Source organism: Bactrocera tryoni, unplaced genomic scaffold (genome assembly GCF_016617805.1).
Source record: "Bactrocera tryoni isolate S06 unplaced genomic scaffold, CSIRO_BtryS06_freeze2 scaffold_25, whole genome shotgun sequence".
In the NCBI taxonomy this organism is placed as follows: Eukaryota; Metazoa; Arthropoda; class Insecta; order Diptera; family Tephritidae; genus Bactrocera; species Bactrocera tryoni.
The window spans coordinates 26,753,187-26,765,069 of record NW_024395977.1 but is presented as its reverse complement, the minus strand read 5'-3'; the positions used below and the strand labels follow the sequence as shown (position 1 = coordinate 26,765,069).

Genomic DNA, 11,883 nt, shown 5'->3' with positions numbered 1-11,883 from the left:
CTGTGATCAAATGCTTTTCTTATTTCGTTGTTAATTCTATTTACTTGCCCTATTGTGCCATGTTTCGCACGAAATCCGAATTGATGCATACAGGGTAGAAGACTGATTGGTCTGTATGAGGACGGCTGTGTTAAGTCTTTCCCAGGTTTATCTATCAAGATAATCTGCCACTTTTTCCATGAAATTGGATAGTACCGAAACTAAGAATTGCATTGAGGAGCAAAAAGAGCACCTCTACAGCAATAATTGGTAACTCAATTAGCATTTTTGGGGAAATATTATCATGTTCCGGCGACTTTTTTGGATTAAGTTCTTTGATGATTCCAATAATTTCAGAAGGTGGAGTCTTAAAAGACTCGAGCAACTCTTTAGCTGTGTTGGGTAAGATTGACAGCTTAAAGTTGTTCTTTGGCAAATTAGGTTGAAATACCTTTTTTAGGTCATTTGCAAAACAATTAGCCTTTTCCTCGTCACTTCGAGCCCAATTTCCACCCAAGTCTCGTATAGGCATGTTGGAGTCAGTTGGTGGCTTCATGGACTTTTGGGCTTTCCAAAGTGAATTTTGCTTGTTGGAATTTGGACACATCTTCTTTAGATACATTTCGGTGTTCAATTCGTCCTCACGTTTAAGCACTTTTTTTAATTTACGACCGCAGCTTTCAATTGAAGCTGAGTGGAAGGGGAGCGATTTATCTGCCATTCACGTCTTGCACGCCTCTTTTCATTTACGAGCTTTTCTGTTTCTCTATTAGAAATTTTTCTGGGACCAAGCGGCTTATATATTTTGTTTGGTGTTGCTAAGACAGCGCGCTGGTTATTATATCAATGACTTCTCCTATTTAATTTATAATGATTTTCGTTTTTCTTTTCAATCTTTTTGTTGACTTTTTACACCTTAAAGTATTTTCGTGAAGGTTGCAAGAGTGTAAAATGTTCGGTTGCATCCGAGTTTAGAATATATATAAATAATTAACTTTTTTAATTTACTACTATTTATAATAATGATTTGGTAGAAGATTTGAAATTCGGTAAAAATTCGGTACTATAAAAAAACTGACACATACGAACGCCAAACCCTTTGATTGTTTTACTATACTGACCTAGTACCATCACCTTGACTTGGAATTTCTCACCCCCCAGATTAGCTGTTGTACTGTGAAATTTAAAAGGTCATAAAAAAAACTGACACATATGAACGACAAACCTTCTGAAGGTTTTACAATACTGACCTAGTACCATCACCCTGACTTGGAATTTCTCACCCCCCAGATTAGCTGTTGTACTGCGTATTCAGCGCTAAATGAAAACTATGAAATATAACATATACGGTTTAAAGTCAACTAGAAAGTCGGAAATCATTATTGGGTGTATTTGAACTAGGAGAAGGTCTGGACAAATTGCGCTAACTTATGAAATTACTCAAGTCTTTACTTACTCGGGAATATGTTTCCATGAAATTTTACGAAGACAATACATACACTGTCCAGCATAAAGTCTGCTAGAATAACGAAAATAACTATAAATGTACATACATATGTATGTCTATGTAGTACTTTTATTCGTTGATCAATTTTACCCATTTTCCGCATTAAAAAATAATATCTCCAATATTAAACGTTCAATTAATTTTCTAAGATATCTTTCAAACTGACCGATATATACAGGAACTTTTTGAATATAGCGCCCTCTGATGGCACCATTTATATGCCGACTGGTGCGTTAGAATCTGCTGTCTTAATTGATTGTCCAGTGAGAAATTCATAACATTTCATAGATTCGAACTGAAGTTATTACGTTTCAAATGTCAGTATGTGTTATCATTGCGAATATGAGCTTCGAACAATGAGCCAACATTAAATTTTGTTTTAAAATTGCTAAAACTTTTACCGAAACGTTTCAATTGATGAAACAAGTTTATGGCGATGATTGCCCATCCCGTAGCAGAGTGCACGAGTGGTTTCAATTGTGGTCTCAATTCATCAAAAATCAGCCGAAATCGAAAAGTGTGTGCACGATTTGTCCTGCACAAATTGACTGACGTCCAAAAATTGCTCAGAATCGAACATTCGAAGGACGATTATTTGACCAAAAATCACATTTTAACCATAAACCACTCCCCTTCCTTTTCGGAAAAATGCATTTGCCCATGAAAGGATAGCGTTATGCAGACGTAGAGGCCATTCAAAATGCTTGCACCGGCATACTGGCGGACATATCGACCAACGAGCTAAAACACACGTTCGACATCCTTTTGAACCGTGCAAACGGCTGTATTGAAGCAGAACGAGACCATTGTGAATAAAATAAATTGATTTTGCCGAAAAAAACATTTGTTCTGTTTACTTTGGAACGCACCTTGCAACTTGTAAAGATTAAAATTAGGGAAATACCTTAAGGTGTAAAACGCCAACCAGAGGATCGGGATCTCAGCAGTTTTATGTATACATATACTTTTTATAACACATATATTGGCAGACTAATTCGGAGTAAGGCTGGTGTATTTAGTTATTGATTTATTGCGCTTTTTTAGTTTTTAATAGTACCGTTATATGGCGAGTGAGCGGGGTTATGTTCTGATTCCATTCATTGATACACTCTCTCGGTAGGAGTTCTTATAATATTTGCACAGAGCCAATTTGGTTGTTATAGTTTTAGTAGTTTACGAGATATGCACACCAAACTTATATGGGGGCGGGTCTACGCCAACTGTTTCAATTTTTTTTTCCTGAAGGAGCTCCCTGCTCCGGCGTTCCCATGTGCAAAATTACAGGTTTATATCTTAATTTAGTTTTCAGTTAATGGCGCTTTGTGGGCGTGGCAGTGGTCCACTTATGCGGACCATCAGCGAACTCTTAATTTGCCAAGTTTCATCAAGATATCTCAATTTTTACTCAAGTTAGAGCTTGTACGGATGGACAGTCACCCGGACTTCAACTCGTTATCCTGATTATTTATATATATATAACCCTACATCTAACTCGGTTAGTTTTGGATGATACATACAACCGTTAGGTGAACAAAACTATTATACTCTGTAGCAAAATGTTTGAAGAGTAAAAAGATATTTGCATATTCATATTGATTCATATATGTAAAGCATAGAGTTCTCCAGTGACAACCCCTATATAGAAGGTATATGATAAAAACTCTATCACATCTGAAGACTAAAAAGACGATGCTTCCATTAACTATACATGTTACTAAAGATCAGTTAACTTCCTAAAATGGAAGATAAAGAAATAAATAAAAAATATTACTTATAAATTGTTCATTATTCGTTCAAAGTGGGCATATACGTTTTACGTTCTTTTGCTTGAGCAAGTTACTTTATGTGTACATACCTTGATTTGATTTGATTTGGATGTTCAAGTAAACAGGCTGAAAAAAATTGAAATGATTAATAATGCAGAATTTTAAATTCGGAGCTCACGTAGATTTTTTTTATTGAAATTACAAATTAATAAACATATTTCCTCACAACATTAAAGCATTAGCATAAAAAATTTGATACTACTTGTATGCTATGCTAAGATTTATAACGGTGGCTTATGAGGTTAAAATATTGTGTAGTGAAGAAAAGGCGATCACTGTACTTATTGACAACTTTGCGATATCGCCGTACTGTGTTTTAAGTTTTAAGTTATAAGAATCTAATAGCAATTTTTTCGAAACTTTGTTGTCACTTTACTGGAAGAAAGCAAATATAATATTAAAATAAGCACGTTGTTAACGCATTAACACTTTTTTAGTCGTACTTGATTTTTTGTATTTTGCATTCTAACATGATACAATATTTTTCTTTTAACACTTATTTGTAATACCTAAAACTAATTGAGTAAGATTTAGAATTATATACAGTGACGGGCAAAACTGTAACACTACACAGTGATCCATTATTAAATGACGCCGTTTAAAATTGTTCTCATTCAAGACCTGAAGATCTTCATAAACATTGTAAATTTTCTGATTTTGTCTTGGAAAATCTTGAAAACGATAACGACAGTTTTAAGAAAATTATCTTCTTCGATGAGACTCACTTTTATTTGAGTGGTGCCGTAAATAAACAAAGCTGTCGATTTAGGAGCAAAGAAAATCTACAAATTATTCATGAGCAACCATTACATTCATCTAAATTGACAGTTTGGTGTGTTTTTTGGTCTGGTTGAATCATGGGTGCGTATTTACTTCAAAATGAAGCTGGTGACACTTTTACTGTTGATGAAATTAATCATGATAACGTCTGGTTCTAACAAGACGGGGCTACGAGCCACACAGCATGTGTAACAACAGAATTATTGCACGATTGCTACTGGATCTTATAAAAACTGATTTGTCTCTGTACATTGTGCCTTTATATTTTTCATAATTTTACTTAAGTTTATAAATAAAATAGGAGGTTAAATATATATATTTGCATTTGAATTCTACGAAAAGCGGTGTTAGCTGATATCCTCTTTCTGATGACATAAGTATGTATGTATTTTATACATTGTTTCAAGATGAATAGTTTTAGTTAAAAATTTGAATAAAAATCCCTTTTTTTTTTTTGAATTTTCTATTTTCATTTTTAAGTGATGTATGGAAGTAATTTATAAATAACTAGCTGTTACCCTGTGCGCTTTGCTACACCTAAATCGATTAAAATTCTTAAGGGTTTTTACTTTGTGTTTTATTTATTGTTGTAAAACTGTTACTTATTTATAAAACATTTATAAAACATATTGGTATACAACATTTTTGGGTTTTCCACCTGGCGCGTAAATGAATAAGCACCTTGGTGTTCCCACTCTCGAGCATGCGACGAACAATTGGCCGTTGGAGAAACACGGTTCTTCCAAATTGACGCCGCACACTTGAAACGTTTTCCCTTGCGATTTGTTGATGGTCATCGCAAAGGCAAGACGTACTGGGAACTGCAAGCGCTTAATTTCAAACGGCATGCCCGTTTGAATCATGGGAATGCGTGGTAAGAGTACAACTTCACCTGCTGCCTTGCCATTTAGTATTATTGCTTCAATCAAATTTGGCCACAATTTTTTGACTGAAAGTCTTGTGCCATTACACAAAGTCGGTGGCTTCAGATTTCGTAGAAGTATAATGGGTGAACCGACTTTCAGGACCAAACGATGCGGTGGCAGACCGGGGGGGATCCAAAGAATTCAAGAATTCAGTTGGATAATTGACTACTTCATCTTGATTCAAAACGCTATCAATCGATGTATATGTAGTAGCTTCTCCTTGCAGTTTTTCTTGAATGGCAAAATTGATTTCGTTGACGTGTACATCTTTCGGTGCCAATATTGCGCGTTCACTTAAATAATCGTGGCGTTGATAGTATTGAACAATATTCGGAAATACACTTTCAATCAATTCTTCTTTCGACTGTAAAAGTGTAGAAAAGTTGTTCGGCAATGTGATCAAACCGGTATCATCGATTGGTATTTTGCCTTCGCCAATGTCCAACACCTGCTTCGAAAACGCCGCTGCGGATCGATCATTTTGCAATGGGACTCGCATGTTGATGGTAAGAGTCAGCCTTTGAACATGTCTCCACAAAACTGACGATTTTAAACATGCGTTTATTTCGTCGGCAGGAGTTGATCGAGGAATGACTGGCAAAGTTTGCCGAAAATCGCCGGATAATAAGACTAATGCTCCGCCAAAAAGTTGTTGCTTTTGGCGTAAATCTTGCATTGTTCTATTGAATTCTTCTAATGACTTTCTGTTAGCCATTTGGCACTCATCCAATAGAACTATTCCAGCCCCTCGCAAAACTTTTGCCATTGCTGAATTCCTCGATATGTTGCACGTTGGTGTTTCTACGACTTGGATGTTCAACGGTAATTTCAACGCAGAATGTGCTGTTCGGCCGCCATCAAGTAAATTAGCAGCGATGCCTGACGAAGCAATTGCCAGCGCAATTTTCTACTGTGACTAGTACTAGTAGCAAGAATCAAAGAGATAACGCCATTGGCGTTATTGTCAATTGCTGAATATTCAATTTGGTAATGTTAGCTTGTATGAAAGCACGCAATTCATTGCAATCGTATTGTTGTTCACGTTGAAGCTCATAGTCAAGCATATCAATCGCTGAACGATTGGGCGCAGTTATGCCAAGTTGCGCTAATGCCTTATTCGCAATTGTAAGGCACAGGTCTTCAACCAATATCAAAGCATCATTATACATTTGTAATATATATAGCAAGTCTGCGTCCGATGCTCGATTACGCGCCAAAATTAATAAGTCCTCGGTCACGCAGTCTTTGTACTTATTCCACAGTTCTTGCGGATTTGACGAAAGGCATGTAGATATTATTATGGCGAATAGTACGCGTATTTGTTTTGGATGAGATGTGAGTGATGCGTCATGAAGTGCGGTGTCCCAATGCATATCATCTTCTAACAAATACAATCGCTGACATGTTTCACGATACGTCGCACTCAACTGACTGTCAACAGTTTTCAAATCATCAAATGATCTTTGTCCGCGCACGTTGACTATTAGCAGACGCAAATAGAAACATTCGGCGTTGTTGAAACATTTTTTTTGACACACTCAGTGCATTCGGAACACTTACGTTCTGTATGTCTTGTTAGCTTGACAGTCATCCATAGAAAGAACGAATGACAGGCAAAAACGATCAACATGCGATGTCAATGTGTTTTATTAATTGTAAACATCCGCCAGTTGTTTCTGTTTATTAGTAAAAGGCATTTGACAGGACTGCCAATCTTGCGGCAAAACATTATTTCATGAGAATTTGTATAGGCGGGATGTATCATTTTTGTTTTCAAATGTGCAATGATACACACATTAAATTTCTTATGTGCACCCTCCAAACAGTCCCCAATCACTCCTGAAAGATTCATTGAAATCGGGCAAGCCGTCTAGGAGGAGTATGCGAACAGGAAGTTTTGCCACTTAATTTTATATATATATATATAATATATATATATATATAATATATATTAGGGTGTGCCATTTTGAGGCAACCTTTTTTTTCAACTGAAAAACAGGCTCAAAACTTTCGAAATATGTAAAAAAAAAGTCACTCAAAAGATGAGCTCTTAATATTATTGAATTTTTCAAGTCGAATATCTTCAAAAGTGCTTAAGGTAGGAACATGAAAATTGGTACAGAGCTACAGGATAACAACACCACTCTCACCTATAAAACCGAGGTTATCGAATAAGGGGGCGTGGTACCTCCCATACAAACTAAATTTTTTAAGCAGAATATATGTGAAAGGGTTCAAGGTTGGGACCGGAAAATTGGTATAGACCTATATGGTATCAAAAGCCTTCTTACACTTAAAGAAGGGGTAATCGGAAAAGGGGGCGTGGCACCTCCCATACAAACTGAATTTTTCAAGGTGAATATCTTCAAAAGTGTTTAAGGTAGGAACATGAAAATTGGTATAGAGCTATAGAAAACAACACCATTCTCACCCATAAAACTTGGCGTTATCGAAAAAGGGGGCGTGGTACCTCCCATACAATCTTTAATTATTTTGGTTGTTAATCCACCATATATTTATCTCATTTTCCACCTAGCACGATATTTTGGTTGTTTCTTGCTATTTTTGTTTATTTATCGGTGACAGTAGCGGTTATATCGTAATTTTGGTTGTGTTGCGTGCTATTTTTGGTTTATGGAAATGGCAGTTTTATGAAACAAACACAAATTAAATTAAACGTCAATTTTGCTTTGCAATCGAACACGCAAAATTTAGAGGGCAATAAAAACGCGCCTTGCTTTACTGATATATTGATATATTTTGTTTTAAAAAGTGAGTTATTTAGTGAAAGTGATTTAGTGTGTTGGCGAATACCGATTTGTGTACATTCGAATTTATCATTCAATTGATCTGCTTCCTTAGTTTAATTCATTCATTTTTGGAGTTTTCAAAGGTAAGTTATTGGTCCGTAAAACCTTATATGAACTTTATGCAAATGAATGATCATTTCCAATTAGATATTTGTTACGATGCCAAGAATCAGTACGTATGGTAACACTTCTCGGAGTTCCCAGGCCGGAGAACACAAAATAGCAGGGCACGTCAAAGGGAAAGTGTTATTGAGAGGGTATCACCACGAAATAGACTGCTGGAGAATAGCACGCACCAGTTAGAAGATGTCAACCAAACATACAATCAGCAAGAACGATTGAGAAGAAGGGAAGTTCACAATCAGCAACAACGATCGAGAAGAAGGGTAGTTCGTGCTCGTCAAAGTGATGAAGTAAGATCACAATATGCGATTATTCGACGACAACAGCGGCAACATCTTTCTTTTGTGAACATTGAACGGGCAGGTTTTCGATATGATCCAAACATTCAATATAGCGCATCTGTTCAAATCGGTCAGATGTCAGTAGTTTGTCAATATTGCAATGCAGTCAAATTTAAAAATGAACCGCCAGTGTTATGTTGCGCCGGGGGAAAGGTTAAGTTGCCAGAATTGCTTCCACCACCACAGCCATTGTTCCAGCTGCTTTACGGTGAATCTCCTCACTCGAGCCATTTTTTAAAGCACACTAAAATGTAGAACGATTGTTTTCAAATGACGTCGTTTGGCGGTGAAATTGTAAATGAACAAAACTACAATCCAACGTTTAAGGTATTTTTGCCAAACAATATTCGACAGAAACTACAGAGCTTTTCTCCAATTATACAGTTTCATGGGCAAATTTTTCATCTCGCTGAAAAAAAATATCTCCAAGTTTACTTTCTGGGAGATTCACATGATGAAGTAAATCGGCGTTGTGCTATCTTTAATACAACGAAAAGAGAAATAATCGAACAATATGCCAACAAATGATCATAATATAATCATACAAGCGGACAAAAGACCAACAGACGACACATGAAAGACAATATAATGCACCTACAGTTAGCGAAATATCAGTTGTTGTTGTTGGAGAAAATTTGCAGTCGCGTGATATTGTTATCAAACGTAGAAATCAAAACGCACTAAAACGGATAAGTGAGACACATCGGTCTTACGACGCAATGCAATATCCGCTCATGTTCTGCCGTGGAGAAGACGGATATCACTTAGGATATAAGATGATAAATCCGGTGAATGGTTAGTAAAAAAAAATTTTTGTTTGCTACTTCATATAGGTAATTTAAGCTTTTAGGTGTCGAGACAAATAAAAAAGTCAGTTCAATGAAGTTTTACGTATATCGAATGATGATTCGCCAAAACTATGACAACTACTAACTGAGATATGGACGGTTATTTCAACAGTATGCAGTTGACATGTACGTTAAAGTTGAGACAGAACGACTTAATTACATGCGATACAATCAGTCGAAGTTGCGATCTGAAGAGTATATTCACTTAAGAGATGCAATGAATGGTGATGCGGATATTACAGATATTGGTCGACTCTATATTTTGCCATCGACATACATTGGCAGTCCTAGACTCACCCGCTGACAATGGCAGAACATTCATCACTCAACTGAAAGGAAAGAATTTCGTAGTTGATAACACATGGATCGTTCCATATTCGCCAATTTTGTCTAAGGCATTCAAAACACATATAAATGTTGAGTATTGCAGTTCAATAAAATCAATTAAGTATGTTTGCAAATATGTCACCTAGTTTATTTCAACGCAGAGAACATAGTACAGCGAACGGAAATACCACCAGCAACCACTTTAACAAGTTTCTTTGCAACTTGCGCCAGTGATCCGTTCGCGAGAACATTGCTTTACTCGGAGATGCCTCGGTATTATACATGGAATGCATCGTCGAAGAAATGGTTGCGCAGGAAGAACGGCCATCCGGTAGATGGTTATCCAGGTGTTTTTTCAACTGATGCATTGGGAAGAATTTACACAATCCATCCAAAGAACGATGATTGCTTTTACCTACGTTTGCTTTTGATTAATGTACGCGGTTCAACTTCATTTGAATCATTGAGTATTGTAGATAGATGGTACCATTTGTGCAACATTTCGAGAAGCATGTCAACAATTGCAATTGCTTGAACACAACAGTCACTGGAATCAAACGCTAGTGGATGAAATAGCTTCTTCACCAGCCACTGCAGTTCGTACACTTTTCGCTATTATAATTTCGACATGTCAGCCTTCAAACCCGCGTCTATTACGGGATACGTACAAAGATGACATGGCAGAAGCGACGAGAAATATCGACTTACAAATGAACGCTGACATCTACAATCAAGCATTAGTCCTTATTGAAGATTTATGTTTACTTATGAGTGGAAAACTCTTGATTGAAGTTCATATGCCGGCACCAAGTCGTCAAACAAGGGATTTAGTGAGTCGCGAATTGGAACGCGAGCGTGCTTACGATATAACTCACTTGCAACAACAAGTACAAATAAATGTTCCACTGTTGAATGAACAGCAAAGCAGTGCGTACCATCAGCTAATAAATGCTGTAGATAGTGGAAACGGTGGCATATTTTTCCTCGATGCGCCCGGCGGGACTGGCAAAACGTTCCTATTGTCTTTAATACTAGCAGCAATACGTGGTCAAGGTGGTATTGCATTAGCTCTTGCATCTACCGGAATTGCTGCAACACTGTTAGAAGGTGGAAGAACGGCACATTCAGCATTAAAGCTTCCATTAAACTTGCAAATACACGAAAGTCCCGTTTGCAATATTTCAAAGCAATCAGCAATGGCACAAGTTTTAAAAAAATGTAAGTTAATCATATGGGATGAATGCACAATGGCCCACAAACGATCATTAGAAGCACTCGACCGAACACTGAGAGATTTGCGCAACAATAATCGTTGCTTTGGAGGAGTGATGATATTGCTGTCGGGCGACTTTAGACAAACACTTCCCGTGATTCCAAAATCAACAGCGGCAGATGAGCTAAACGCATGTCTGAAGTCATCGCATTTGTGGAGGTTTGTTAAAACCATTTCATTGACCATGAATATGCGAGTTTTGCTGCAAAACGATAGAACTGTGGAGGTTTTTTCAAAAGAGCTGCTGCGAATCGGAAATGGACTAGTTCCGATAGATCCTTGCAGTGGATTAATATCGATTCCAACTATGATTTGCCAATTCACATCTAATAAATATGAACTAATCAGTAGTGTATATCCAAATATTGCTCAAAATTATGGTAACTACGATTGGTTAAGCATGCGCGCAATTTTAGCAGCAAAAAATATGGATGTCAACGATTTGAATTGGACGATTCCGGGAGACCTGCAGTCATATAAATCAATCGTTGAAAATGAAGACGAGGTAGTAAATTACCCAGCGGAGTTCTTAAACTCTTTGATGCCGCCTGGAATACCGCCTCATAATTTGCGTCTCAAAGTTGGGTCTGTAGTTATTATGCTACGGAATCTTCATGCTCCCAAACTGTGCAATGGTACTCGACTGATTGTGACCAAGCTAATGGACAATTTAATAGTGGCAACATTTTGAAAGGCCCGTTCAAGGGAGAGGAATGCTTACTTCCCCGAATTCCATTAACTTCAACAGATTTGCCATTCCAATTCAGACGTTTGCAGTTCCCAGTGAAACTTGCATTTGCGATGACAATAAACAAGTCACAAGGGCAGTCGCTGGAAGTATGCGGCATAAATTTAGAAATGTCTTGCTTTTCACATGGCCAGCTCTATGTGGCGTGTTCGCGTGTTGGAAAACCTTCCACACTGTTTATTTACGCCGCGAAACAGAAAACCAAAAATATCGTGTACCGTGCAGCCCTAAACTAAATATGTACTAAAATTATATATTTTCGAGACTCGATTAAAACTAATAAAATTGAATGAGAATAGTACAAACTTAATTTTATTAAATTGTCAACAAATCCTGGACGCGATGTGTCAGCATTATTGAAAAGAGTAGCATTTTTCAAGCAATTAAATTCAAAA

At 37.0% G+C, this 11,883-nt stretch overlaps 1 protein-coding gene across 11 annotated transcripts in view; it reads left to right on the top strand.

The window, feature by feature from the left end:
* LOC120780668 (inositol polyphosphate-5-phosphatase A) overlaps nt 1–11,883 on the top strand; it is a 530,962-nt gene that overhangs the window by 379,305 nt on the left and 139,774 nt on the right. The gene's annotated exons all lie outside the window — the stretch shown is intronic.